The sequence below is a fragment of the Carlito syrichta genome, unplaced genomic scaffold (assembly GCF_000164805.1).
Source record: "Carlito syrichta isolate Samal-C Ts95f unplaced genomic scaffold, Tarsius_syrichta-2.0.1 Scaffold316187, whole genome shotgun sequence".
Classification (NCBI taxonomy): Eukaryota; Metazoa; Chordata; class Mammalia; order Primates; family Tarsiidae; genus Carlito; species Carlito syrichta.
The window spans coordinates 4,260-31,277 of record NW_007260283.1 but is presented as its reverse complement, the minus strand read 5'-3'; the positions used below and the strand labels follow the sequence as shown (position 1 = coordinate 31,277).

Genomic DNA, 27,018 nt, shown 5'->3' with positions numbered 1-27,018 from the left:
TGTAATCTCAGCACTTTGGGAGGCCAAGGCAAGACGACAGCCTCAGTTCAGAGGTTTGAGACCAGCCTGGCAACTTGGTGAGAACTCATGTTTACAATAAATCAAAAAATAAGCCAGGCATGGTAGCACACACCTGTAGTTCCAGCTACTTGGAAGGTTGAGGTTGAAGGATCACCTAAGCCCAGCAGGTCAAGGCTGCAGTAGTCGTGAGCGTGCCACCGCACTCCAGCCTGGGTGACAGAGTGAGACTCCAACTCAAAAAAAAGAATACAAAAAAAGTTTACCACGATTATGTTAAGAAAACAATTTAAGTTGGGCTCGGTGGCTCAGCCTGTAATCCCAGCGCTTTGGGAGGCTGAAGTGAGTGGACTGCCTGAGTCTGCGGGTTCGAGACCCGCCTGTGCAACTTGGTGAGACCTCATCTCTACAATAAAATCAAAAAAATTAGCTGGGCATGGTAGCGCATGCCTATAATTCCAGCTACTTGGAAGGCTGAGGCGGAAGGATCACCAGAGCCCAGCAGGACGAGGCTGCGGTGGCCGGGAGCATGCCGCTGCACTCCAGTCTGGGTGACAGAGTGAGACTCCAACTCAAAAAACAAAACAAAACAAAACAATTTAACATAATAAATTGTTTATTATACAAAGCAAGTACAATAGAAGGATCCCTGGAGCCTAGCAAGTTGACACTGAGGGGGCCATGAGTGTACCACTGCACTCCAGCCTGGACAATGGAGTGAGACTCCAACTAAAAAAAAAAAAAAAAAAATTTAAGTTCTTAATTTCAATAGGAAAAAATATAATACTTTTAGAAATATTTTTCATAATATAAAAAAATTTAGTATCAACACCAGAACGAGACCATTTCATATCCATTGGGATGGCTATTATTTTTAAAAATTGGCCAGGCTCGATGGCTCAGCCTGTAATCCCATCATTTTGGGAGTCTGAGGCGAGTGCACTGTCTGAGCCCACAGGTTCAAGACCAACCGAGGTGCCTGTAGTTCTGGTTACTTGAAAGGATGAGGGGAAAGGATCACCAGAGCCCAGCAGGTCGACGCTGGGGTGGCCATGAGCATGCCACTGCATTACAGCCTAGGCAATGGAATGAGACTCCAACTCAAATAATAATAATAATAATAATAAATAGCAAGTATTGGCAAGGATATAAAGAAAATGTAGAGCGTTTTATGTTGTTCATAAGACTATAAAATGATGCAGCCACTGCAGAGAACAGTATGGTGTTTCCTCAAAAAATTAAACATATATTTATATGTGAAGCAGGAATTCCACTTGTAGGAATACCTAAAAGAACTGAATGCAGAGACTTTAACAGATATTTGTATACCAACGTTCAGAGCATTATTTACAACTGCCAAAAGATGGAAACAATCAAAGTATCCATCAACAGATAAATGGGTAAACAAAATGTGGCAGACACACACACACACACACACACAAATAGAATATTATCCAGCCTTAAAAGAAATGGAATTCCAGTTGATGCTTCAACATAAATGAAGACACTATATTTGGTGAAATAATCCAGACACAAAAAAGACAAGTGCTCTACGATTCCACTTATATAAAAAGTCAAATTTAGCCGGGCTTGGTGGCTCAGCCTGTAATCCCACACCTTTGGGAGGCTGAGGTGAGTGGATTGCCTGAGCCCGCGGGTTCGAGACCCGCCTGGGCAGCGAGACCTCATCTCTACAATAAATCAAAAAATCAGCCGGGCGTGGTAGCGCACGCCTGTAATTCTGGCTACTCGGAAGGCTGAAACGGAAGGATCGCTGGAGCCCTGCAAGCGAGGCTGCGGTGGCTGGGAGCGGCCACTGCACTCCAGTCTGGGCAACCGAGTGAGACTCCAACTCAAAAAAAAAAAAAAAAAGTCAAATTTACAGAGACCAAATATATAATAGAGGTTTCCAGGAACTAGAAGAAGGAGAGAATGGAGAGTTTATTTAATGGGTACAGAGTTTCAGTTTGGGAAGACAAAACTTCTGGAGATGGATGGTTGGTGATGATTGTACAACAATGTGAAAGTACTTAATGTCACTGAACTACACAGTTAAAAGTGAATTAAATGGTAAACATTATGTTACATTAAATGGTAAAACCATGACATATGTTTTATTTTCATATGAAAATACATATATTTAAATATAGGAAGACCAAAAAAAAAAAAACCTTGGAATTTACTTATAAAAAACTGTGTATTTATTCTTAAATGCTTAAGTCACCTTCAAAGTACTCTTCAGTCACCTTCAAAGTACTCTCTGTTTGATACAATACAACTACTGAAATGCCTTTTCCACGGCTCAAAACAGTTTTCGAACTTCTCAATTGTGATGCCTTTTGGTGCTTCTTTCTTTTTTTGTTTCACTTCTTCCACAATAGTAAAACATTTCCTTTTGAGGACATCTTCCAATCAGTGAAACAAAAAAGTGTCACTCAGGGAGAGATTGGGTGAATAGGGAGGGTGGGGCATGAAGGTCATGTGGTTTTTGGTCAAAAACTGCTGAAAACTCACCTGTGGGCAAGTTGTTCATGTAAATCAACAATCATAAAACAGGCAAACTCATTGAACGAATCTACAAAAAAATTCACTGAAGCCGAATGCAGTCTCTAACAATGATGCTAGCTGGTACACCAATGCCAATGGGTTCCTAGAACACTTACCTAGCAGGGGAAGCAAGTACTACAAGGGGTCTGCCTTTCAAAAGATAATTCTGGTTTTTCGGGGTCTCCTTTTTGTATTTATATTTTAACTATATAGCATATATGTATACAAAATACTGTGTGTGTGTGTATGTGTGTGTGTGTGTGTATATATATATATATATATATATATATATAGGATAGACACTTTAGAAAGCAGTTTAGTTGTTTCTTAAAAAGTTGAACATACTTTTTACCATATGCCTCAGCAATCCAAAACTCCTAGGTATTTTCCAAAGAAAAATAAAGAGATAATGCCCATACAAAAATCTGCACATCAATTATTATAGCTGGTGTATTCATAACTGTCAAAAATTAAAAACAAATATCCATCAATGTATAAATGAACAAATTATATATAGTACATTCAGAATTGAATATTATTCAGCAATGAAAAAAATGAAGCACTACAACATTAAAAAAAAAGAAAAATTAAACATGCAGGAAATCTCAAAAACATCATGCTGAATAAAAGAAACCAGACATACAAAACTATATTCGCCATGATTTCATTTATAAGATATTCTGGGGAAGGCAAAAGTATAAGGACAGAAATTAGATCAGTTGTTGCCAACAGCTGGGAAAAGGCAAACAACTATAAAGGGGTATGAGACTACATTCTGGGATAATGTTAACACTCTATTGTGAAGGGAGAACACGTTTGTCCAAGTTTACGGGACTATACACATAAAAGAGATAACATAATATATGAAATTATAAATCAATACACAACAAAAAAGTTGTAGTACTACAATCAACTTAAACATTTCAAATTCTACAATAAAGATTCTTAGTAAGTATTCAATATGTTATACAAACAGTTGACTACTTAATTTTGTGCCACATCTTGGTATTACCTTGCTACAAAAAAGAACAGAGATGAAAATCATGTTTTTAGTTTTGTTCTCCAACTATGCACTTTATTTCCAAAAACAATAAGCTAAATTTATAATGATAATTTTTTTTTTTTTTTTTTTGAGTTGGAGTCTCACTCTATCACCCAGACTGGAGTGCAATGGCTGCTCCCGGCCACTGCAGCCTCGACCTGCTGGGCTCCAAATGATGCTTCCGCCTCAGCCTTCCAAGTAGCTGGAACTACAGGCGTGCGCTACCATGCCTGGCTAATTTTTGATTTATTGTAGATATGAGGTCTCACCAAGTTGCCCAGGCGGGTCTCGAACTCACAGGCTCAGGCAATCCACTCACCTCAGCCTCCCAAAGTGCTGGGATTACAGGCTGAGCCACCAAGCCCAGCCATGATAGTATATTTAAAATAACCATAGTAAACAGCAAGCAACAAATTGTAAAATGAGTGATCATAAAATAAATAGCTCTTCTCTGGGAACTTATCTTACAAATCACAGTAACCAAATATAAGTGACAATTTCCACCCACTGTGAACTCAAAAATACTCTCCTCAATACACTGAACCAACAAATGTCAGATAAAATAAAACAGTATGATAATGCATTATAGTACATATAAAAATATTGCTTTCAAATGCCTTCTGTTTCTAAATAACTAAATCATTTTCTACCACTTCAATAAAACAGTAAACTATAGGTAAAACCTGTGATAACCAGTGTGAATGACCATAAAGTTGAGCTGCCATTTTCTACATATATAGAAAGTTTTGAGATGATAAACTTTCTACAAGAATTTTTTAAACCTCCATAGCTAATAATCAGACTCTCAACTAAGGTTAGTAAGTATACATTCTATATGTTGCATATGAAGAGATACTACCCAGTGCCTTAGAAATAACTTTTAAAAATATTAGATAAGGTAGTAAAACATATTCTCAACAATCTTCACCAAATACTTCAATTTCCCCTAAAATATAAAGCAAAAATGATGTGAAATGTGGTACACTTACTAAATATATAAGGCCAAAAGGTCAGTTCCACTAAAGAAGTAAAGTTTGAAGGAAGCATTTTGGGTGACCAGAACTGCCTCAACATACTATTTTCTGATTAACATTTGGGCATTAACTATGCCAGGACTTCCAAGACTGCAAATTAGTAAGAACCTAAAGAGAGTAGGAGACAATTTCTCAAAGACTGAGATACAACATTCTCAAACTCAAGTCTTTTACCTCTCTTTAGCACTTCCTTAATGCTGAATTAAAATGATGTTGAATTAATAGAAACGAGCTTATACATAAAGGAAATTCTACATTTAAAAGTCCACATTTAAAAGTCAAACCACTTCAATAAAACTGCTTAAAAATTTGTTTTTATGAAGTCAAATCAGCTGTGAGGAGCTGGTCACAAAATAAAAGAACCCTACCCAAAAGGGGGAGGGACAATCCTGAAAGAGAGGCTATTATCTCATACCATGTATGTCTAATATGTTATCATACATAAAATACAAATAACATGTTCTTATTAAAGATCTGACTAAAATTGTTGAAAGAAAATTTGTTTAATTTTCAAAATAAACACCCTAATGAAAGAGTAACCTAATAGAAACATAAATAAAATTTACCAAGCTACTTATTTACAAAAACATTTGCTTCTTGTCCACTAAACTCTTACTTACAGAGAATATGAACTGCAAACCAAATTATATTTTAGAAAACTTGTTTCTCTAAGGCAGGGTTTCTCAACCTAGGTACTCTTGATATTTGGGGCAGGATAAGTCTTTATTGTAAGGGAGATCATACACTGCAGAATATTTAGCAGTACTCCGGCCTCTACTTACAAGATACCAGCGGTTCCCCTCCCCGAGTTGTGACATCCAAAAATGTCTGCAGACCTTGCCAAGTGTCCCCTGGAGGGAAAAATTCTCAAAGGCTGAGAATTACCACTGTAAGGATAGAGCATTTCAGACCTTCTTCTATTATTTCTACTCATAATTTAATAAATATTAGCTATCTCTTCCTTTCAGTGGTTTTCAAATGTTATAGCCAAGACTCCAGAGTGCCCAGGAAGTACCTCAAGACCATCTATGGGACATATAACCAGAGCAGGTCTACTTCCATTTTCTGAAGTCCTAGATATTTCCATTGGGGGTGGAATTTGGAAATTCTAACATATATAGACATTATTAACATCAAATTTCATAAAGCAATGAATTTAAAAACTCAAATTTTTTCTTTACTTTTTTTAAAAATTCAAGGTCAATTTCAGAAAACCAGACATCTGGAAGAGCTCTAGGAGAGAGGACAGCAAGGTGGGGACCAGAAGGCAAGCTGAATGCCTAGCTTATCTATATTTCCTCCGTTTAACAGGAACTGACATATAGTTTTTATAAGCATCACAGTACTTTCTCCACTGCATAAATTAATATTAGTTGTTCAAAGTCCTAAATTATAAAACTCAAATCCAAGTGTTGTCCTCAGAAGAAGCTAATAAATCAAATAAATGCTGTGATTATGTATTATGCTGTGATTTGTTTTAAACCTCTAAAAATCTATTTGATTCTAAAATTGATATCCTTGCATCTTTGCTCTCCTCTATCTTCAAAGATCTTCTAATTTAATCCTCTTACATAAGACAGCTATATGCATAACATGTAGAATCTTCTATGTCGGAGGCCTCAAATTTTAATATGCATCCAAATTACCTGGGGGCTTGTTAAATGCAATTCCTAGGCACAGTTCCCAGAGAATTTGCTTGGTGGGAGATGGAGGAGAGAGGAAGGGTTCAAGGATCTGCATTTTTAACAAGTATTCCTGGTGATTTTTATGCAGATGATCTGAAAGACTCATTTCAAAAAACACTGGTCAACATGCTGAATTTGGCAAAAACGTTATATAGTGTTATCATGAAATTCTAGCATTCTCTACCCATAGGCTATACCACACTTGGTATACCGCTAGCCTCCAGGCAACTCATCTAAGATCTAAAAATAAGTTTTAAATACTATACAATTAAAATGACCTAGAGTAGTGTGTGAGCAAATGGGAAGTAAATATTATAGATTCATTTTATAATGAACAGCTAGACAATAAAATGTGACAAAGACATACCATTAGTCTTTTCCTCATGCAAAAACTACACTTATCCTGGGTATAATTTTATGTATTACAAGACATACCAAAAACAAATACAAAAACCTTACTGGTTATGAGAATCCTAGCTCTTCGATAAAGGCTTCCATGCACCACAAACATACTTGCCTCTAACAAATAGTACAGTAGGCTGTGCTCGGTGGCTCAGCCTATAATCCCAGCACTTTGAGAGGCCCAGGCAAGTGGATTGCCTGAGCCCATAGGTTTGAGACCAGCCCAGGCAACTTGGCAAGACCTCGTCTCTACAAGAAATGAAAAAAATTAGCTGAACATGGTAGCGCGTGCCTGTAGTTCTGGCTACTTGGAAGGCTGAAGTGGAAGGATCGCCAGAGCCCAGCAGGTCGACGCTGGGGTGGCCGTGAGCCTGCATGCCACTGCACTCCAGCCTGGGAAATAGAGTGAGACTCCAACTCAAAACAAGCAAATAAACAAACAAACAAATAGTACAGTCAGTTCCTGAATTCAGTCTTGATTTATTTCCTTCCTGGACACACATTAGGTTGATATGCTAGAATACAAACAGATAAGGAACTTCTTGTGTCATTTTTTGAAATCCATCATCACTACATGCTTACTATAGTTCAAAGACCTGAAAATATTTAAACAAATGGCCCTATCAATTTCATCTTCTCCATTTTTTTCATAAGCATAGTCAAAACAGACATTATTTTCTTTTTGGCTGAATGTGCCTCCCAAAACACTCGATTTTTTTCAATTTTAATGTTGGTTTTATAAGACACATAAATTCCATACTTGTCATATTTTTTCTTATACCAGACCAAAATCTGACTGCTGATAAAGCACACCAACGTTTTCATACTTTACCTAACATTCCAAACTGATTTTGATGAACATTTCATGAATCCTAGGTTTGTGGTACACTCAGTCACTGACTATTTCAGCAGTAATGACAGGGACCAGCTCCATGGATTCCATGCTCCTTTGAGAAGACTCAGGATGATCTTTAAGGTATGGAATATCATAAATAAAAATGAGGCAGTCTAACAGTGACTTAGTCCTAGAGTCAGGCTTAGCTCTTAAAGAACACCTATCCCCAAAAGCTTCCAAAGAATCTCAGAAAACTATCCGGAAGACTAAAACTAAGAATGAGGTGATGTCAGTGAAGAATGATAAAAAAAAAAGCAGGAGTAGGTTTTTGTTTACTTGTTCTTGTTTTTGTCTCTTTTTGTTTTTTCGTTATTTTGTTTTTTTGCCAGGGATGAAGGCCTTTAATTGGGTGATATCTGCCAAGAAGAAAGAGAGATCAGTCTCAAATCTGTCTCCTGGACGGACTGAAATTCTTGTTTTTGTTTTAAGCTATGGACAGAGTTATGGTGTTGGGGAAAAGAGTGTAATGACAACAAATAACAAAGAAAAAGCAAAACTATTTGATTTCTATTAGTAGAGAATAGATCAAACACAGGATTAAAGTCTCTAACTCTGAGCAAATCACAACCTATTTTAGCCTGTTTCTTCACCTATAACCTTATCTATTTCACAAAGTTGGTATGAGGAACATCAAGGAATATGTATAAAATGCATGTCCAAGTACTACATAAATATTAGTTTCTAATAATTTAGTGAACAAAATACAATATTTTTTCAAAGAAAAACATTAAGAGGAAATTGGAACAAGAGTTTTAACTGATTTTCATAAAGCACTGATTTTCATAAAGCAGTTGGGGTAGATTTCAGAAGCTAGAGACCAGTAAGTCTGATGACACTCAACTGGAAAAACTTACAAATATATGATTAAATAGGTGATTTATTTTCATAAATAAAAAGGAGGAGATTATGGGGACCCTGCACTCATTATCTATAACTAGTTAAAAGAACATGAAAGAAGCATTATACTCTATAAGTCTATTTGGACTGCTAGGACAAAAACACCTTAGACTAGGTAATTTACAAATAATAGAAATCTATTTCTTACATCTCTAGAGGTTTGGAAGTCTAAGATCAAGCACCAGTGGATTCGGTGTCTGGTGAAAGCTCACTTTCTAGTGAGTGCCTCCTACTGCACCCTCACATGGCAGAAGACCAAAAGTTCCCTTTTACCTTTTTGTAAGGGCACTAATACCGTTCCTGAGGATTAAGTCACCCTCATGACTTAATCACCTCTTAAAGGCCCTACCTCTTAATACTATTACACTGGTGATTAAATTTCTTTCTTTTTTTTTTTTTTTGAGTTGGAGTCTCACTCTGTCGCCCAGACTGGAGTGCTCCAGCGATCCTTCCACCTCAGCCTTTCGAGTAGCCGGAATTACAGGCATGCGCTACCACACACAGCTGATTTTTTGATTTATTGTAGAGATGAGGTCTTGCTGCCCAGGCGGGTCTCGAACCCGCGGGCTCAGGCAATCCACTCACCTCAGCCTCCCAAAGGCGTGGGATTACAGGCTGAGCCATCGAGCCCGGCTCAGTGATTAAATTTCAACATATAAATTTGGAGGGGACACCAACATTCACTCAAAGTATATTTCATTTTTAAACATAAGAAAATCTATTTCAAAATACATCTTTACTAGTTACTTAAAAGCCAAATTATTACCTTTTATAAACTAAAATATTAAAACATCATAAAATGCTTAAGCAGAATGGTTAAGAGTTAAATTCATCTCAGAAATTTAACCTGACTGATTGAGATGCTAGCTCCAAATACAACTCAGGTCAAATAAAAATCATTACCAAAAAAAAAAAAAAAAAATTACTATTCACAACAGTATCAATTACTTTATCACCCAAATGCTTCCAGTTAACTCAATTAGAGACTAAGTAAAAGAGAATATTTTGATCTTTGTCAACACAAAACAGTCTCATTCCAAGGTCATAAAAAGTGCTCTGCAATATATGTCATGGAGCTATAAAATAAGAATACCACCACCTATCTTACCTAACAGGGCTGTTATCAAAACGGAATGAGACATTTTATGTGTGAATATTCTGACCAGTTAATAAAGCCCTATAAAGATGTTATATAAGTCTATGTTTAGCTCTTCACTTTCTGACTGATGAATTAAAGTTATAAAAATTTTAACTAGGTACAGTGGGTCATAACTATAATCCCAGCACTTGGGGGGCAGAGGAGAAAGGACTGCCTCAAAGGACTTCAAGACCAGCCTGGGCAACTTGGCAAAATCTCGTCTCTACAATAAAATCAAAATTTAGCCAGAGGTTCCAGCTACTTGGAAGGCTGAGGTGGAAGGATCACCTGAGCCCAGCAGGTTAAGACTGCGGTGGCCATGAGCATGCCACTGCACACCAACCTGGGCAACAGAGTGAGACTCCAACTCAAAAAAAAAGTATAAAAATGTTGTTAAGACACTTATACCTAACTGAAGTACTTTCTTTCTTAAAGAAAAAAAATAATGTTTAATAATAATTCATGACCAGGCCTGGATACAGAGCAAGACCTATCTCTACAAAAAAAATCAAAAGAAAAATTATCTGGGCATGGTGGCACATGGGAGGCTACTCGAGAAGCTGAAGCAAAGGGATCACCTGAGCCCAGGGGGTCGAGGTTGTGGTAAGCCATGATTGTATCACTGCATTCCAGCCTGGGTGACAGAGTGAGACCCCCGACTCAAATAAATAAACATATTGATTAATGATGTAAATAATGGGATCATAAAAAACCTTCCCACCATTATACTACCCCAGTAAATTCTTGTATATGGATATCTCAGAGTGCAAAGGAGTTGATTTACTAAAATGGGTACACGCTGTCATGGAAGCCCCACCTCCATAAGGCTCTAGCATGTGATCACTAAAGAAACAGTTACTTTAGTTGTCAACTATTAAAATAAATAAAACCTCCTTCCAATAAGCAATTTTCAATACAGTAAAGAAAATAAAACATACAAATAAGTGGATACAAGAAGTTAGATGATTTTAAAAGTTACATAATTATAACAAAACTTAATGGAACTTCACAGAAAGGAAAGGTTATTTCTAGCTGTAGAGGAAAGCAAGCAAAGAGATGTCAGGAAAGATTTCAAGGAAGAAGTTCTATTTGTACTGGGTCCTAAAGGCTGAATCAGATTTTAAGACAACCTTAAATAAAATATACATTTCCCTGAAAGAAAATGCTTTCAGTTCACTGGGGAAAAAAACTCTTGTCTCAGTAAACAGTACCAACATCCCTCCAGTATTCATTCATCATTAAACCAGAAGTCACCTTTGAAACATCTCCCTATCTTTCCCCATAGCTCCCTCACCAAGTTTTGAGTTTAACCTTCTAAATATCTCCCCAATCTGTCCACTTCTCTCCTCTCCACCATCTCCCTAGCTCAAATTACCATCATGTCTTACCCAAACTACAATAGTCTTCTGGCTCATCTCCCTGCTCCACATGAATCTATCTTCTATGCTGCAACCAGAATGATCTTTTTGAAAACAAAGACATAAGGCATCACCTCCGGACCCAAATCCTTGACATGGCTATTTCTCCAGCCTTATCTTATATCATGTACTCTTCTCACTATCTGTGGTCCAGCCTTAATTCAGAGTTCCTCAAATCTGCCATGTTTGTTAACACCAGAAACTTTGCACAAGCTACCCTCTTAGGAAAAAAAAAAATTAAACCAAAAACTGGTTCTCAGATCAATAAAATCAATAAACAAAGAGCCAGTAATGGTGGATTGCACCTGTAATCTCAGCTTTTCAAGTGGCTGAGACGGGAGGATCACTTCAGCCCAGGAGTTTGAAGCTGCAGTGAGTGATGACCACAAAACTCCACTCCAGCCTGGGCAACAGAGCAAGATGCTGACTGTAAAAAAATCAATGAATAATAAATATAATAAAATAGATAAACCAGACTGATTGGGGACAAAATATAAACAACACAAACTAACAATATCAGGAATGGGAGAGGTAGTATCATTAGAGTCTAAAGATATTTTAAAAATAAGGAAACAGGCCAGGCTCGAAGGCTCAGCCTGTAATCCCAGCACTTTGAGAGGCCGAGGCGAGTAGACTGCCTGAGCCCACAGGTTTGAGACCAGCCTGGGCAACTTGGCGAGACCTCATCTCTACAATAAATGAAAAAATTAGCCAGGCGTGATAGCACACGCCTGTAGTTCTGGCTACTTGGAAAGCTGAGACAGAAGAATCGCTGGAGCCCGGCAGGTCGATGTTGGGGTGGCCATGAGCCTGCATGCCACTGTACTCCAGACTGGGCCACTGAATTTAGACTCCAACTAAATAAATAAATAAATAAGGAAATAGTATGAACAAGTTTATGCTGATCAATTTGGCAATTTAGACAAAAAGGATACATTCCTTCAAGGACACACAACAAAAGCTCACCCCAAAAGAAACAAATAACCTAATGTTAGGGTGGGGTTGGAGGAAGGAGGATTACAAAGGGATGCAAAGAAATCTTTTAGACAAAATGGATGCTTGCTTTCCTGATTGTGGTAATGTTTCATGGTTTTTATACATTTCAAAACATATCAAATTATACTTCAAATATGTATAGCTTAATGTACCAATTACCTTATTAAATCTGGTTTCCAAAAGATATATGAATTGATCAGAATGTAAGACTATAACTCACTTCCCATTGCTGAACTAGTCAACACTTAACAGAATCAGAGATTTTGAAGAACTGCAATCTACTAGAAGGAAATGAAGTTAAACTTCAAAATTGATTCACACAATTTACTGTGTATGAACTATGTTGAGTTTCTGAGTCCTTGAAATACAAACCTTAGGAAATAAATTATAAATTATAAAGCATATGCTCATAAGTATAGCCAGGTTCAAGAGGAACTAACTAACAAAAAGTGGACCAGGCCCAAGAGCCCACAGAGTTCGTGAGCTTGTAGACAAGAACATATAAAGCTGCACCCAGCTACTCAGGTTGGAGGATTGATTGGAGAGAGAGAGAAAGGTGGGGGAGGGGAAGAGGAAGAGATGAATTGTATAAATGTTCTAAAATTGCTGCTGTATGGCCAAGCTTTGATCAGTGTTTGGATTGACCAGGTTCTGTGAAAATGAATTCTCTTTCCTAGAATTACTAGTATTAGAGAGTCACCTGAAACATAAATCCTAGAGTAAATATAGCTATGTTCCAGATAAACACAACTCATGGTCCTTAAGATTATGTGGTTTCCCCCATTGCTTTGCTAAACTCTGGTCTGATGACAGGGGTCTTTAAGCTATGGCCATTGTTGTTTGTTTTCCTAAGCCTTGGCTCCCTCCCCTACCTTAAAGAGCTGAATCTCCCCTTCTCCCCCTTCCCCTCTCTCCTTCCTCCTCCCCTCTCCTCTTTCCCCTTTCCCTCTTTCCCCTCTCTTCTCTCTCTCTCTAATTTACTTTCTAGACCAACTATATTTTCTAATCTAAAAAAAAAAGATTATGTGGTTTCTAAAATATCAGTAGTCTCACTGGCTTGATCAAATATAAATAACAGGTATAGAATGGGCATGCTTTTAGGGAAAAAGATATTTTCATATTTTGTATTACTGCTAAAAATACATAAATTTTAGAGTGCTAACAGTCTTTGTTTAACCTTTTTAAAATATAGAATTATTCACACTGCTCACACACATAAGAGCTTTTTTTCATGCTATCTATAGTTAATAAAACTTGCACACCTGTATGAATATATCCTATAAAATCATGATATTCAAAGCATATCTAGCATTACTAATGTCATTATTTTATAGTTATGATGCTAATATAAAATTCATAATTATACTACAGGATCAAGGTATAAGTCAGCAAACTCACACTGAATGCTTTTTAAAAATAATTGTTAGTATTTGTGAGAAGCCAAAAACACAGATTTCAAAGGAATTGCCTGGATTTAAATTCCCCATCAGCCACTTACTTTCTGTATACACTTAGGTAAGTTCTTTACATCTTAAAATACCAGAGTTTACATTTAAGGGTTAATGTAGCCGGCTCGGTGGCTCAGCCTGTAATCCCAGCGCTTTGGGAGGTTGAGGTGAGTGGACTGCCTGAACCCGCGGGTTCGAGACCCGCCTGGGCAACTTGGCGAGACCTCATCTCTACAATAAATCAAAAAAGTAGCCGGACGTGGTAGTGCACGCCTGTAGTTTCAGCTACTTGGAAGGCTGAGGCAGAAGGATTGCCAGAGCCCAGCAGGTAGAGGTTGCGGTGGCCGGGAGCGGCCACTGCACTCCATCCAGTCTGGGTGACAGAGTGAGACTCCAACTCAAAAAAAAAAAAAAAAAAGAGTTAATGTAAAAGAAGGACTTGAATAGACATTTCTCCAAAAATATATGAATGTCCAATAGGTAATGAAAAGATATTCGACATTATTAACAATTAGGGAAATGTAAATAAAAGCCACAGTGAGATATAAATTCAAACTTCCTAGGATGGCTATAATCAAAAGTTGAAAAATAAGTTTTGGCAAGGATGTAGAATAATTAGAACCTTTGTGCATTGCTGGTAAGAAGGCAAAATGATACAGGTGCTTTGGAAAACATTTTGTTGGCTTCTCAAAAGATTAAATATAGAACTACCATATACCCAGTATTTCCTCTTATAGGTGCATATACCTATTAGAATGGAAAACAGAGACTCAAACAGATATGGGTATACCAAAGCTTTCATCATAACAACCAAAAAGTGGAAACAACCCAAATGTCCATCAACAGATAAATGGGTAAATAAAGTGCATTTTATATATACAATGGAATATACTTGGTCATTAAGAAATTGAAATTTTGATACATACTACAAGAATATACCTTGAAGACATTATGCTTAGTGAATAAGCCAGACACAGAAGGACAAATATTGTATGATTTAACTTATATGAGGAACCTAGATAGGAAAATTCATAAGGACAGAAAGTAGGATAAGGTTACTGGCAGCTGGCGGAGGGGAAAGGGAGAGTCACTATTTAGTGGGTACAGAGCTTTAGCTGGAGATGATGTAAAAGTTTTGAATATGTAGCCTGGTGTGGTAGCACACACCTGTAGCTCCGGCTACTTGGAAGGCTGAGGCGGAAGGGTTGCTGGAGCCCAAGCAGGTGGACGCTGGGGTGGTCGCGAGTGTGCCACTGCACTCCAGCCTGGACAACAGAGTGAGACTCCAACTCAAAAAAAAAAAAAAAAAAGTTTTGGATATGGATAATGATGATGGTTATACAGCGCTGTGAATGTACTTGATGCTATTAAACTGTACACTTATGAAAGGTTAAAATAAAATTTTGCTATGTATTTTACTATAATTAAAAAAAGAATTACTGCAAAAGATGTATAGGTCACTCTACCTAGCATCTTCACATTCATCCTTGCAGTTCACAAATGAAGAATTCAGTATCTGTTCTTATCTAAATGGCTCTGAAAGAACCAAAGAAACTAGGATAAGACATATTGCCAAATTCTTAAATAACCTATAAAAGCATTAAAATGTTACTCCAGCACAGGTGCAGTGGCTCATATCTGTAATCCCAGCACTTTGCAGGGCTGAGGCAGAAAGATTGCTTGTACCTAGAAATTCAAGACCAGACTAGACAACATAGTGAGGCCTGGTCTCTACAAAAATAAAAAATTAGCTAAGTGTGGGAGCATGCCTGTAGTCCCAGCTACTCAGGAGGCTGAGGCGAAAGAACTGCCTGAGGTCGAGACTGCAGTGAGTCATGATCATGTCACTGCACTCCAGCCTGGGCAACAGAGTGAGAGTCCTCTTCAAAAAAAAAAAGGAAAAAAAAAAAAAACAGCCTGTGATGACACATTTTAACACAAATATGTTAAGTTGAAAACAGCAACTATAAACTTAGATAATAGAGATAGGGTATTCTTTTAAAAAAAACAAAAACAAAAACACTCACACCTATAATCCCAGCACTTTGGGAGGCCAAGGTGAGAGGACTGCCTGAGCCCATGGGTTCGAGACCAGTCTGGGCAACTTGGCGATACCTCATCTCTACAATAAATAAATTAAAAAGCCAGGTATGGTGGTGCATGCCTATAGTTCCAGCTACTTGGAAGGCTGAGACAGAAGGATCATCTGAGCCCAGCAGACAGAAGCTGCGGTGGCCGTGAGCATGCCCCTGCACTTTGGCCTGGGCAACAGAGTGAGACCTCAACTCAAAAAAAAAAAACAAAAAAAAAAAAAACTACTGAATTGGAATTCAAATAGCAATAATCTCACTTCACCTACTGGAGTAACTAACGTATTTACAATTACTTTCCCCAATAAAATGGAGAAATGACTTAACAAGTTTCATAAGTTTGTTGGGAGAAAAAAAAACAAGGTATTTTGAAACTGTAGGCGGAAAAAGCAACTTTGTAAAAACATATTTTATGTAGTATTCTCACAGGTAAATAGGAAAATATCAGGTAGATGCATAAGGTCATGGTGTTTATTTTTAGCATGGCTGTACTGTGGTGTTGGGAGTTTATTGTTTGTCATTTGGAGTGACAATGTTGTACTTGTGATTATGCCTTGCATTTTGCAGATTTGAAGAAAGTTAGTGTTATTTGTGGGCTAAAGAAAGAGTGTCAAGTGGAAAAAAAACAAACACTTCCAACATATTCTTCTGTTTGAGTTGAACAGAGGAGTAAAGGCAGCAGAGGTGGCTGGAAGCATCTGTGCTGCGTATGGAGAGAATGCCATCAGGGAAAGCATGTCAAGAAATGGTTTTGTTGTTCCACAGAGGGTCACTTTGATCTGAGTGGTTCTCCACGTTCAAGACCACCAGGCATTGATGAAGACCTTTTAAATGCTTTAACCCACGATGATGCGCACCAGTCAACCCAAGAACTGGCAAATGTGATGAACAGTGGGCGGTCAACCACTGTGCAATATTTGCATTTCATAGGGAAACAAAAAACACTATGAACTTATGCATCAACCTGATGTTACTAGTTATATAAAGGTGAAATTATTGCTAGTTAAGCTACAAAAAAGACAGATGATCAGTCAATGGATCTGACCTTCAGCAGACCAGCTGCTCCAAGTTTATACTCTTGCCTTTCCCTCATTCACCTGGAAGCATGTCATTAATCCAAAGGAGTACCATTGGAAAAACAGTTTTAAAGGCATTAGGACTCGTGGTATTTAATAAGTTCTAAGTAATGTTTAAAGTACTACATGAAATTTATGTAAAAATATTTTAGGCCAGGCACAGTGGATCATGTCTGTAATCCCAGCACTTTGGGAGGCCAAGGTGGGAAGTTCACTTGAGGCCAGGAGTTCAAGACTAGCCTGGGTAACATAGCAAGACTCTATTTTTAAGAAAGAAAAAAAAAACTTTTAAATAAAAAATGTTCTTCAGTATGTTGAAAGAAGCGATATAGTAGAAAAACTTAAAATTATAAGCCATATTTCATACACTAGTGGCAGGAACTGTTTTCCAGAAAGGTTACACCAACTTGGCAGTAAGTCTCAGGCATTTAAAAAAAACATTTCAGGCTGGGCGCAGTGGCTCAGCCTGTAATCTCAGCACATTGGGAGGCCGAGGCGAGAGAATTGCCTGAGCCTGGGGGTTTGTGACCAGCCTGGGCAACTTGGTGAAACCTATCTCTACAATAAATAAAAAGCAATTAGTCAGGCATGGTTGTGCACTCCTGTAGTTCAGCTACTTGAAAGGTTGAGGTGGAAGGATTGCCTGTGCCAAGCAGGTTGGGACTGAGGTGGCCATGAGTGTGCCATTGCACTCCAGCCTGGGCAACATAGAGTGAGACTTGAACTCAAAACAAGACAAAACATTTTATGCTAAAATAAATAAATAAACTAAATTAAATTAAATTAAAACCATTTCATACTCTACTAGGAACTTAGCATAAGAAGACATTTGGAAGTTTGCTTTAAAGTCTTATGCACAAAAACAAATCAGTAAAAATTAACATAAAAATTATGAAAAATGTTAATGCCTAAAATAAAATAATAGTTAAGTGAGGATAATGGTTAAGTAGGTTATGTTAGTCATTAACAAATTATATTTCCATATTATAAAGTCTCAGTAATAAAACAGTATGATATTGGTACATTAATATAAATAGCCCAACAAAACAGAATATAAAATCTTGAAATAAGCCAAAATACAAATGGCAATCTAGTGGAGAATAGAGAAGTCTTCTTAAATCAGTAGGGAAAAGGTGGATTATACAACAAATGGTGTTAAGACAACTGGAAAACCATCTTTTTAAAAATAAAATTGGATCCATATAGCATACCTATACAAGACTGAATTTCAAACAGACCAAAGAGCTAAATGTAAACAATGAAACCAAAGAAATACTAGATAAATCATGAGAGAATTATTTGAGGACCTCAGTGTATGAAAGAGCATTCTCACTATGTCATAAAGCCAAAAAGCCATAAAAGAAAAACCTGATACATTCAACTGCATAATAATAATTTATTTATAGGGGTGGGGAGGCCACCATAAGAAAAGTCACAAGACAAATGAAAATGCCAACAACACATGGCAAATAAAAGGCTCTTTGCCTAATATACTAACCTCCTACAAATCACTAAGAAAAAGATCCAAAACCCATTAAAAATGGGAAAAGACATGGAGATCTCACAGAAAAGCATATATTTAAATGGCTCTTAAACATGAGAAGATGTTCAACCACACAATGTAGGAGACAAAAAATAAAAGTAAACTAAGACACCAGTTTTTACCTTTCAGATTGTCAGATTCAAAATTTCTTGATAACTCACTGTATATTGGGAGATAGGCACTCTCATCTACTGCTGGTGAAATGTAAATAGGTACAATCCGTAAGAAGGGCAATTTGGCAATATTGTTCAAAATGACAAATACACATACCTTTGACCTAGCAATTCTACAAATTTGTCTTGCAGATAGACTCACACACAAGCAAAATGATTATATTCAAGATTATCCACTGCAGCATCACGTGTAACACCAAAGTTTAAGAGAATAAAACAAATTATGATTCATTCAGGAATTATACAGTCATAAGAAAAATGAGAAACCTCTTTACAAACTTAAGGGAGAATATATCTGAGACATAATAATACGTGGGAGGTGGAGGGGGAAAGAGAAATAACTCAAGGTACAGCTCAAATCAATTCTTATAACAGATTACCACATGTGGAAAGATGGAGAAAATGCATATATGCAGTAAAAAGCCTATAATATCAGTTCAGATATAAAGCAGTGAACTGGCTCCAGACCTCTAGAACTCCTGGCCAGCTTCCTCGGCAGGTTTGCTCCAGTCCTTCACTAACTTTGAAAAAACATAACCTTGAAATTTTTGTAAAGTAAATTTCTTGGACCACACTTATGGTAGATTTTTAACATTATCTATCTATCTATACATTTGCTTCTATGGGCATGGAATAGGTATGGAAGGAGTTTCAAATATTTATTGATTGTGGTAGAAAGGCAATGACTGCTTACCAGATGGCATGTAGAGGGCAGGGAGGGAAGGTGAGTCAGACTTCATGGAATATCTTTTTATAGTTTTTAAATTTGGAAACAAGACTTTGCAGACGCCGCTGCCTTGAGCCTTTTCCTATCAGCCATGGTCAACCCCACCGTGTTCTTCGACATCGCTGTCTACTGCGAGCATTGGCTGTCTACAGCGAGCCTTTGGGCCGCATCTCCTTCAAGCTGTTTGCAGACAAAGTTCCAAGGACAGCAGAAAACTTTCGTGCTCTGAGCACTGGAGAGAAAGGGTTCGGTTATAAGGGTTCCTGCTTTCACAGAATTATTCCAGGGTTTATGTGCCAGGGTGGTGACTTTACACGCCATAATGGCACTGGCGGCAAGTCCATCTATGGGGAGAAATTTGATGATGAGAACTTCATCTTGAAGCATACAGGTCCCGGCATCTTGTCCATGGCAAATGCTGGACTCAACACAAATGGTTCCCAGTTTTTCATCTGCACTACTAAAACTGAATGGTTGGATGGCAAGCATGTGGTTTTTGGCAAGGTGAAAGAGGGCATGAATGTTGTGCAACCCATGGAGGGCTTTGGGTCCAAGAATGGAAAGACCAGCAAGAAGATCACCATTGCTGACTGTGGACAACTCTAATAAATTTGACTTGTTTTATCTTAAACTACCAGATCATTCCTTCTGTAGCTCAGGAGAGCACCCTCTCCATCCCGTTTGCTCGCAGTATCTTTGTGCTTCTGCTACAATTCTTTGGGTTCCATATTTTCCTTATTCCCTTCCACATCTAGTTGGATTGCAGAGAAATAAAAACTAAGTAACAAAAAATAAAATAGATAAAAATAAAAATAAAATAAATTTGGAAACAAGGGAATGTACTACCTATTTTAAATAATAAATTAAAAATAAAAATATATTTGAAAAAATGTATCAATAACAGGAGAAAGTACACTGTTAAGAGAAAAAAGCAAGATATAAAGTATATACAGCATGATAACAAGTATATACAAAAGAATCTGTACACAGAAAAGACAGGCATAAAAGACAATAGAATATTAAAATAAAAATTATCTCGGTCCAGCACAATGGTTCACACCTGTAATTCCAGTACTTTGGGAGGCCAAAGCAGGAGGATCACTTGAGTCCAGGAATTCAATACTAGCCTAGGCAACATAGCAAGACATCATCTCCACACAAAATTCAAACTATTGAGAGTTTGGTACATGCCTGTAGCCCCAGTTACTCAGGTGTTTGAGGTGGGAGGATCGTCTGAGCCCAGGAGGTTGAGGCTGCAGTGATTATGCCACTGCACTCGAGTGAAACCCCAACTCAAAACAAACAAACAAAAAAGAATTATTTCTAAGAGGTGGACTTACAGATAATTTTAATTTTTGATCAATTTTTTCCTAAGATTAAAATGCTTTACATTAAGTACAAATTATATTCATAATCAGAAAAGGAGTATTAGCCGGGCACGGTGGCTCAAGCCTGTATCCCAGCACTTTGGGAGGCCGAGGGGAGAGGATTGCTTGAGTCCAGGTGTTCAAGATCAGCCTGGGCAATTTTGGTGAAAACTCGTCTCTGCAATTAATAAAAAAAAATTAGCCAGGTGTGGTGGTGTGTGCCTGTACTTCCAGCTACTTGGAAGGTTGAGACAAAAGGATCACCTGAGCCTAGCAGGGCGAGGCTGTAGTGGCAGTGAGCATGCTACTGCACTCCAGCCTGGGCAAGAGAGTGAGACTCCAACTCAGGAAAAAAAGAAAAGGAGTATTAATGTTTAATGATATGAATCAGATTAGACATTAAGGGAGAAAGTAGAGCATTATTAGGTATTATACAGGGTTCTAGGCATCACACATGAAGCAAATTTCCTTCAGATATCACTTTCAATCAAACATACAAAATGTATGGGTAAAGAGCTTAGGAAAACAGATGAAAAGTATCTCATCTGTCCTCTGATATACCTCTTAAAGATCACTATGAGATTATTCTCATCCTCCTACCTTGTGGATGTTTTGTCCATTTTTGTTTTCTGTTACCTCGGGTAATGGTACTTCCAGAATTTCCCTTGAAAGACTGTGAAACTAACAATCTGTTATTTCTCACTGTTGAGTTTTCCTGACCTTCAGCTTTGAGAGGCCATCTCCCCAAGGAAAAGCAGTAAGATCTAGAAGCTAAATCAGGAGGCTAAGGAATCTGAGGTTAAGAGTTCCAATCCAGAAAAACTGTGGTATTTGTCTCCAATTTTGGGAATAAGCTAAACTTCCTGAGCCTGTTTCTTTAATGAGGAGACCTAAAGGATTATTTTGAAAAATATTTAGGGTCGGCTTGATGGCTCAGTCTGTAGTCCCAGCACTTGAGGAGGCTGAGCCAAGTAGTAAATTGCCTGAGACCGTGGCTTCAAGACCAGCCTGGGATCTCGTCTCTAAAATAAATAAATAAATAAATTAGCTGGGCATGGTAGCACGTGCCTGTAGTTCCAGCTACTTGGAAGGCTGAGGCGGAAGGATCGCCGGAGCCCAGTAAGTCGACGCTGGGACGGCCATGCGTGTGCCACGGCACTAGCTTGGGTGACAGAGTGCGACTCCAACTCAAAAAAAAAAAAAAAGAAAAGAAAGATATTTAGGACTGCTGACTTTAACATTTCTTTTCAACTTTTCACACCACTTTTCAGAATTTTGTTTTCTTGACTATGTTAAATATATTCTTCACTAAATTTCCACTCTTCAAATCCATATTTGCAAGTATTACCAATCCCTTCCCTTAGACTCAAGGATGGGAGTAAGGGGTGCTTTCAGAAAGCCTACTAAAAGTGACACAAGATGAGCAGGACCTGAGCAATGTTGAAGAAAATTTGTGCAAAAAATAAGAATGCAATCAGGATCTAAAGTGGACCCAAAGCAGACAAAGCCAACGAATTAATGCAACTAACTCCTGGTAAAGGAAGGAAAAACTCAGACTTCCAATACCTGAACCCAGCTGCAGAGATAAGGAAGATGACTTCTGTATCATGGTGTATCAAATGCAGTTTTGTTATGCCTTCAAGGGTTCAATTTCTTTTGTTTTCTGTATCCTCACAAACACCACTGCCCTGGGCCTCAGGACTTCTCCTTTCCCTTATTTGTGTATCACGTACTTCTTGATGGTTGTCTTCTTACTATAAAATAAGCTACATTAAATTTGATAAAGGGTTCTCTACCCTTGAGAAGTAATTGATAGCCTTTGGAAGAAAGGTGATTTTACAAACATCAGAGAGCAATTATCCCTTTGCCAAGACAGGGTGAAGCAATTTCAGTAGTGCCCTTAGCATACCGCAAACTCCTCCTCCTGGTTAACAAGACCAAACACCTCTCTAGTTACGTAAAGGGTTTTCCAATAGGGAAGGACGAAGGAGCAAACAGCTGAATTTTTTCAGGATTAACTCAGTAATTAGTTGAACGCTTTTTTGTGGTTCACCTACTTAAAAGGTGATCAAATCACTTTGTGCTGTGAAGAGAGCAACTGCAAAGAACAATTATATAAAACCTCTCTTTCAACTTACCTCACCCTTCTTTCTAATAAACTGGGATCAGAAACCACTGCCTTGCCACCATTTCCTTAGTAATCTCAGTAAAGCCTTCTTTCTTTGTCATGTTGAATCCCTTTTCCTTAGCAAATCACAGAAATTTATTTCATTTAACATAATGACACAACTACTATGCACAACTGTCTAAAATGTGTTCACTGAATTTATTATCTGAAAAAGATAAAGGCAATCCCTACAAACAGGCTATTCTCAAATAAACAGAGATGCTCTAGAACTTGGTATTATGTGTCAGAAAATGTGTACAGATCCTCAATTCCATTACCTGCAATCCCTAAATCAAAAAAGCTATGAAAGCCGGGCTCAGTGGCTCAGCCTGTAATCCCGCGCCTTTGGGAGGCTGAGGTGAGTGGATTGCCTGAGCCCGTGGGTTCGAGACCCACCTGGGCAACTCGGCAAGACCTCATCTCTACAATAAATCAAAAATTAGCCAGGCGTGGTAGCACACACCTGTAGTTCCAGCTACTTGGAAGGCTGAGACTGAAGGATCGCCGGAGCCCCCAGCAGGTCAGGGCTGCGGTGGCCGAGAGCGGCCACTGCACTCAAGTCTGGGCGGCTGAGTGAGATTCCAATTCAAAATTAAAAAAAAAAAAAAAAGATATGAAAACCAAAGCTTTTTCATAACTTCTCTGGCAGTAAAATCTGACCCGCACTGACATAAGGCTATTTATAGTCTATACCACTTAGTGTGAATATTCATTTGTTTAATTGCAGAAATATTAACATGACTGTTTCCTGGCTGCTGCTCCAGACTCCACTAGGGGTTTATGTTATTGTACATATACCATATTCATTTTCTAAAATCAAAACATGTTCAATTCTGAAACACTCTATTCCAAATGGTTTTGGAAAAGAGATTATGTATATATAATTCTATCCTTCAAAATTATTTTCACTGTTTGAAAATCAAATAGCAGTAAACTAACATGACAGAGGGTACAAAAATATTAAGTTATCAGAAAGGAAAATGTATATCATCTGTGAATATTAATAGAACACACAGTTTAAATGAGACATACAAATTTTCTCACAAAATTAGAAAAAAGGGAGCTATTCAAAATCAAAATAATGTAAAATAGACAGCAGATGCCTAGGCATTCTTAGAAGTTCTCTCTAATTTCAGTGAAGAACTGTGTATTCTCTTTTTTTTTTTTTTTTTGAGTTGGAGTCTCACTCCGTCGCCCCAGCTGAGGTGCAGTGGCATGCTTACGGCCATCCCTGTGTCAACCTGCTGGGCTCAGGCGATCCTTCCACCTCAGTCTTCTGAGTAGCCAGAACTATAGGCATGCACTACCAAGCATGGCTAAGTTTTTGATTTATTGTAGAGATGAGGTCTCGTCATGTTGCCCAGGCCAGCCTCGAACCCATGGACTCAGGCAATCCTCTTACTTCGGCCTCCCAAAGTGCTAGAATTACTGGTTTGACCACGCCTGGCCTAAACTGTCTATTCTTAATGTGCGTAAAATGTATTTGAAAATCATGGGAAATGAATGGGTCAACATTCAAAGCCTATGCCACATCCTAAGTATTGAACTCAAGCTCAAGATTCCAAAAATTGGCTGGGCATGGTGGCTGTGAGCATGCCACTGCACTCCAGCCTGAGCGAGAGTGAGACTCCAACTCAAAAAAAAAAAAAAAAAGATTCCAAAAATTTCTAAAACATTACTACTAATTTGTAAAGGTTCAAATACCAGTACCTGAGGAAATTGAAACATATAATTAATATGAACATGATTGAGGATGAATTTCATAAACGTTCACTGACTGTCTTCTAACAATCAATTGGCTAGAGCACATAAAACTTTGGTATTAGTTGACCAATTTCATTCATCTACTCATTGTTACCAAACAGGATACATATTTAAGACATGTAAGAATGAGTAATTCACTAGGAATATTCAAAGTTAATCATATTAAGAACATTCTACAGACCAGTGATTAGTCATTTCTAATTCATACTGAACCAAAATGAAACAGCTTCCTAGAATTGTTACTGGTTGCAACATTTTAAGTAAATATAGAGAGACACTCTCTAGAACTGCAATAAAACATCTCTCATCCTTTGTCTGCATTGGTGAAGCATAAACAGTAACATATAATACAACCAGGTAAGACTTCTGTCCCATCAGCTCCTAACAGTTCATGAGAAATTCTTACCAAGTTCTCATTGTCATATTTCTGGAATTATATATGGTACCTGAATTAAATGGTTAATCCCTTTTTCATCTGTTTGCTGAAATAGTACCAGCCTTTAAAAATCAATGAAAAATGAATGAGCTGCATAAGAGTTTAATGGTAATGATACTGATGTTATTCATTTTATTAAATGAATATTTCACATAAGTCCTGCAGATACTACTAAAAAGTAAAAGTATAAGATTTCCTGTTGACCCTTTTATTGGGCTAATTATCTTTCCCATCTAACTCTCCAAAACAGACCTGCTATACTGATGAGTACAGAGCTCCACTGCAGGCAATCCTGAAGTGTCCTACACTCACCACCCATTCATGGTAAAGTAGTTAATTTTAATGTTCTCATTGTTTACCAGACAGCACAGACAGTGAGGCTGGCTTTGCCACTCCCGTTTCCTTTTGCTATGCTGTTGAGCTTTTTCAGCCAATTGACTTTGCTTTGAGGCTATAAATATCTGAAAAATGTTCTGCATTTGACGCTCTTGGATTCTGCATCCATATTTAGCTGTTTGTGGCATGCCTTTGTTTAAGCTACTCTACTACCCATACAATCAGTCAGGTTGAGATCTAGATGGTCAAAAACAGATGGATCGACAATGAACACTGACTTACTGTAAACAAGTTACCAACCTGCTAGCTATGGTGATAATAAGAGGGGTTGGCAAGATAGGAATACAAAGATACAAGACAGACTCCCTGATGTCAAAACTGTATAATCTTGACAAGGAATGAGTACAACTTATAATACTGGAATAAAACAAATGAAACATTTTACAACAAAAAGAAAATGAAGGATGGGACGGGATACTTTCTCAGGTGTCTCAAAGATGTGCATTTGTGTTCTAATGTAGAACCACCTATTATAAATATATCTGAACATATTCAAAAAAATTATCCAAATCATGGCAATACACAAAACTCTGGATATATGTATTATCAACCAAATATATGTTCATACATATATGTATGAAATACATATATATGTATTATAAACCAAAGAGCCAAACCTGTCAACAAACTCAAAACGGTACTCAGTCTTCAAATTTTGTGATGTTAACTAATACTATTTCAAAAAGTTCCTGTTAAGATATTCTTGAGAGTTGGCACTTTTGTTGTTATTTGTTTGCATCATAATTTCAAAGAGAAGTACACTGCAGAGGATGTGAACTGCATTTGGCAGCCAACAGCACTTAATACAGTTCCTTATTATACCCTATCTTTAAAACCAGCATGGCTATTTTAGGTTAGGTCTCAAAAGTGAATGAGCTAGATCTCAGCAAAATGCCCATCCCTACCCTTATATCTTGTGAAAACATTCCAAGTAAGTATATATCTGTCTTCAATATTCCTTCTTTCAAAACTTAGTTTACTGACTTTTTGATAAAATTGCCCCCAAAAATCCCAACACTGTACCTGTCCATTCTCCTTTGGTGCAATGACTGAATTCCCTGACAATCATGAGTTAAATGTGTTAAGGGCTTGTTTGATGACAGGCCTCAAGAGTCTGGATGGTCAGTTTGTAGGATAAGCCACAGAATCAGACAACTTTAAAGCTAAAAGGACCACATATATGAATTACTCCAAATGATACTTTTATACAGAAACCTAAAGAACAGAAGTTAAAAATATCTGCCCAAAGTTAGACAACTAATTTGTGGAAAAGCCAGAATGAAAACCCAGGTTCTCAACATCCAGTTGCATACTCTAGCCTAGGGTCCCAGTTGTATACTCTAGACTAGGTTTCCAATTTCTGGATTGTGTTAAAACATGTTAGACTATACACATCAAAGTTTCTTTATGTTGAAGAACTTAAATGATTTGTGATAATCAGCATTTTCAATAAACACCAACAGACAAAAACCAAAAACTAATATTCTCCAAATTGGTTTTCCACATTCTATAATTTTTACTTCAAAGTTTTCAAAGAGTCATACAATAGGCAACTTAAAAACTGGCTTAGGATATAGCCAAGAGTCATTCAAATAGTTATGAAATAATTACATCAAACTAAAAATAACAAATAGTATCCAGGATGAGCTGCCTTAGAGGAAGGAAAGTAGCAGTACCAAACAGTAAATAAAAACAACTTCTGAGCCGGGCTCGGTGGCTCAGCCTGTAATCCCACGCTTTGGGAGGCTGAGGTGAGTGG

General features: G+C 37.6%; 1 protein-coding gene and 1 pseudogene across 3 annotated transcripts in view; one reads left to right on the top strand and one right to left on the bottom strand.

Moving 5' to 3' along the window:
• The window catches only part of RASAL2 (RAS protein activator like 2), a 362,379-nt gene that overhangs the window by 332,956 nt on the left and 2,405 nt on the right, over positions 1-27,018 (bottom strand). The gene's annotated exons all lie outside the window — the stretch shown is intronic.
• On the top strand, positions 18,812-19,826 carry LOC110594547 (annotated as a pseudogene). Its single transcript, XR_002481308.1, has one exon. The product of XR_002481308.1 is annotated as a peptidyl-prolyl cis-trans isomerase A-like (transcript).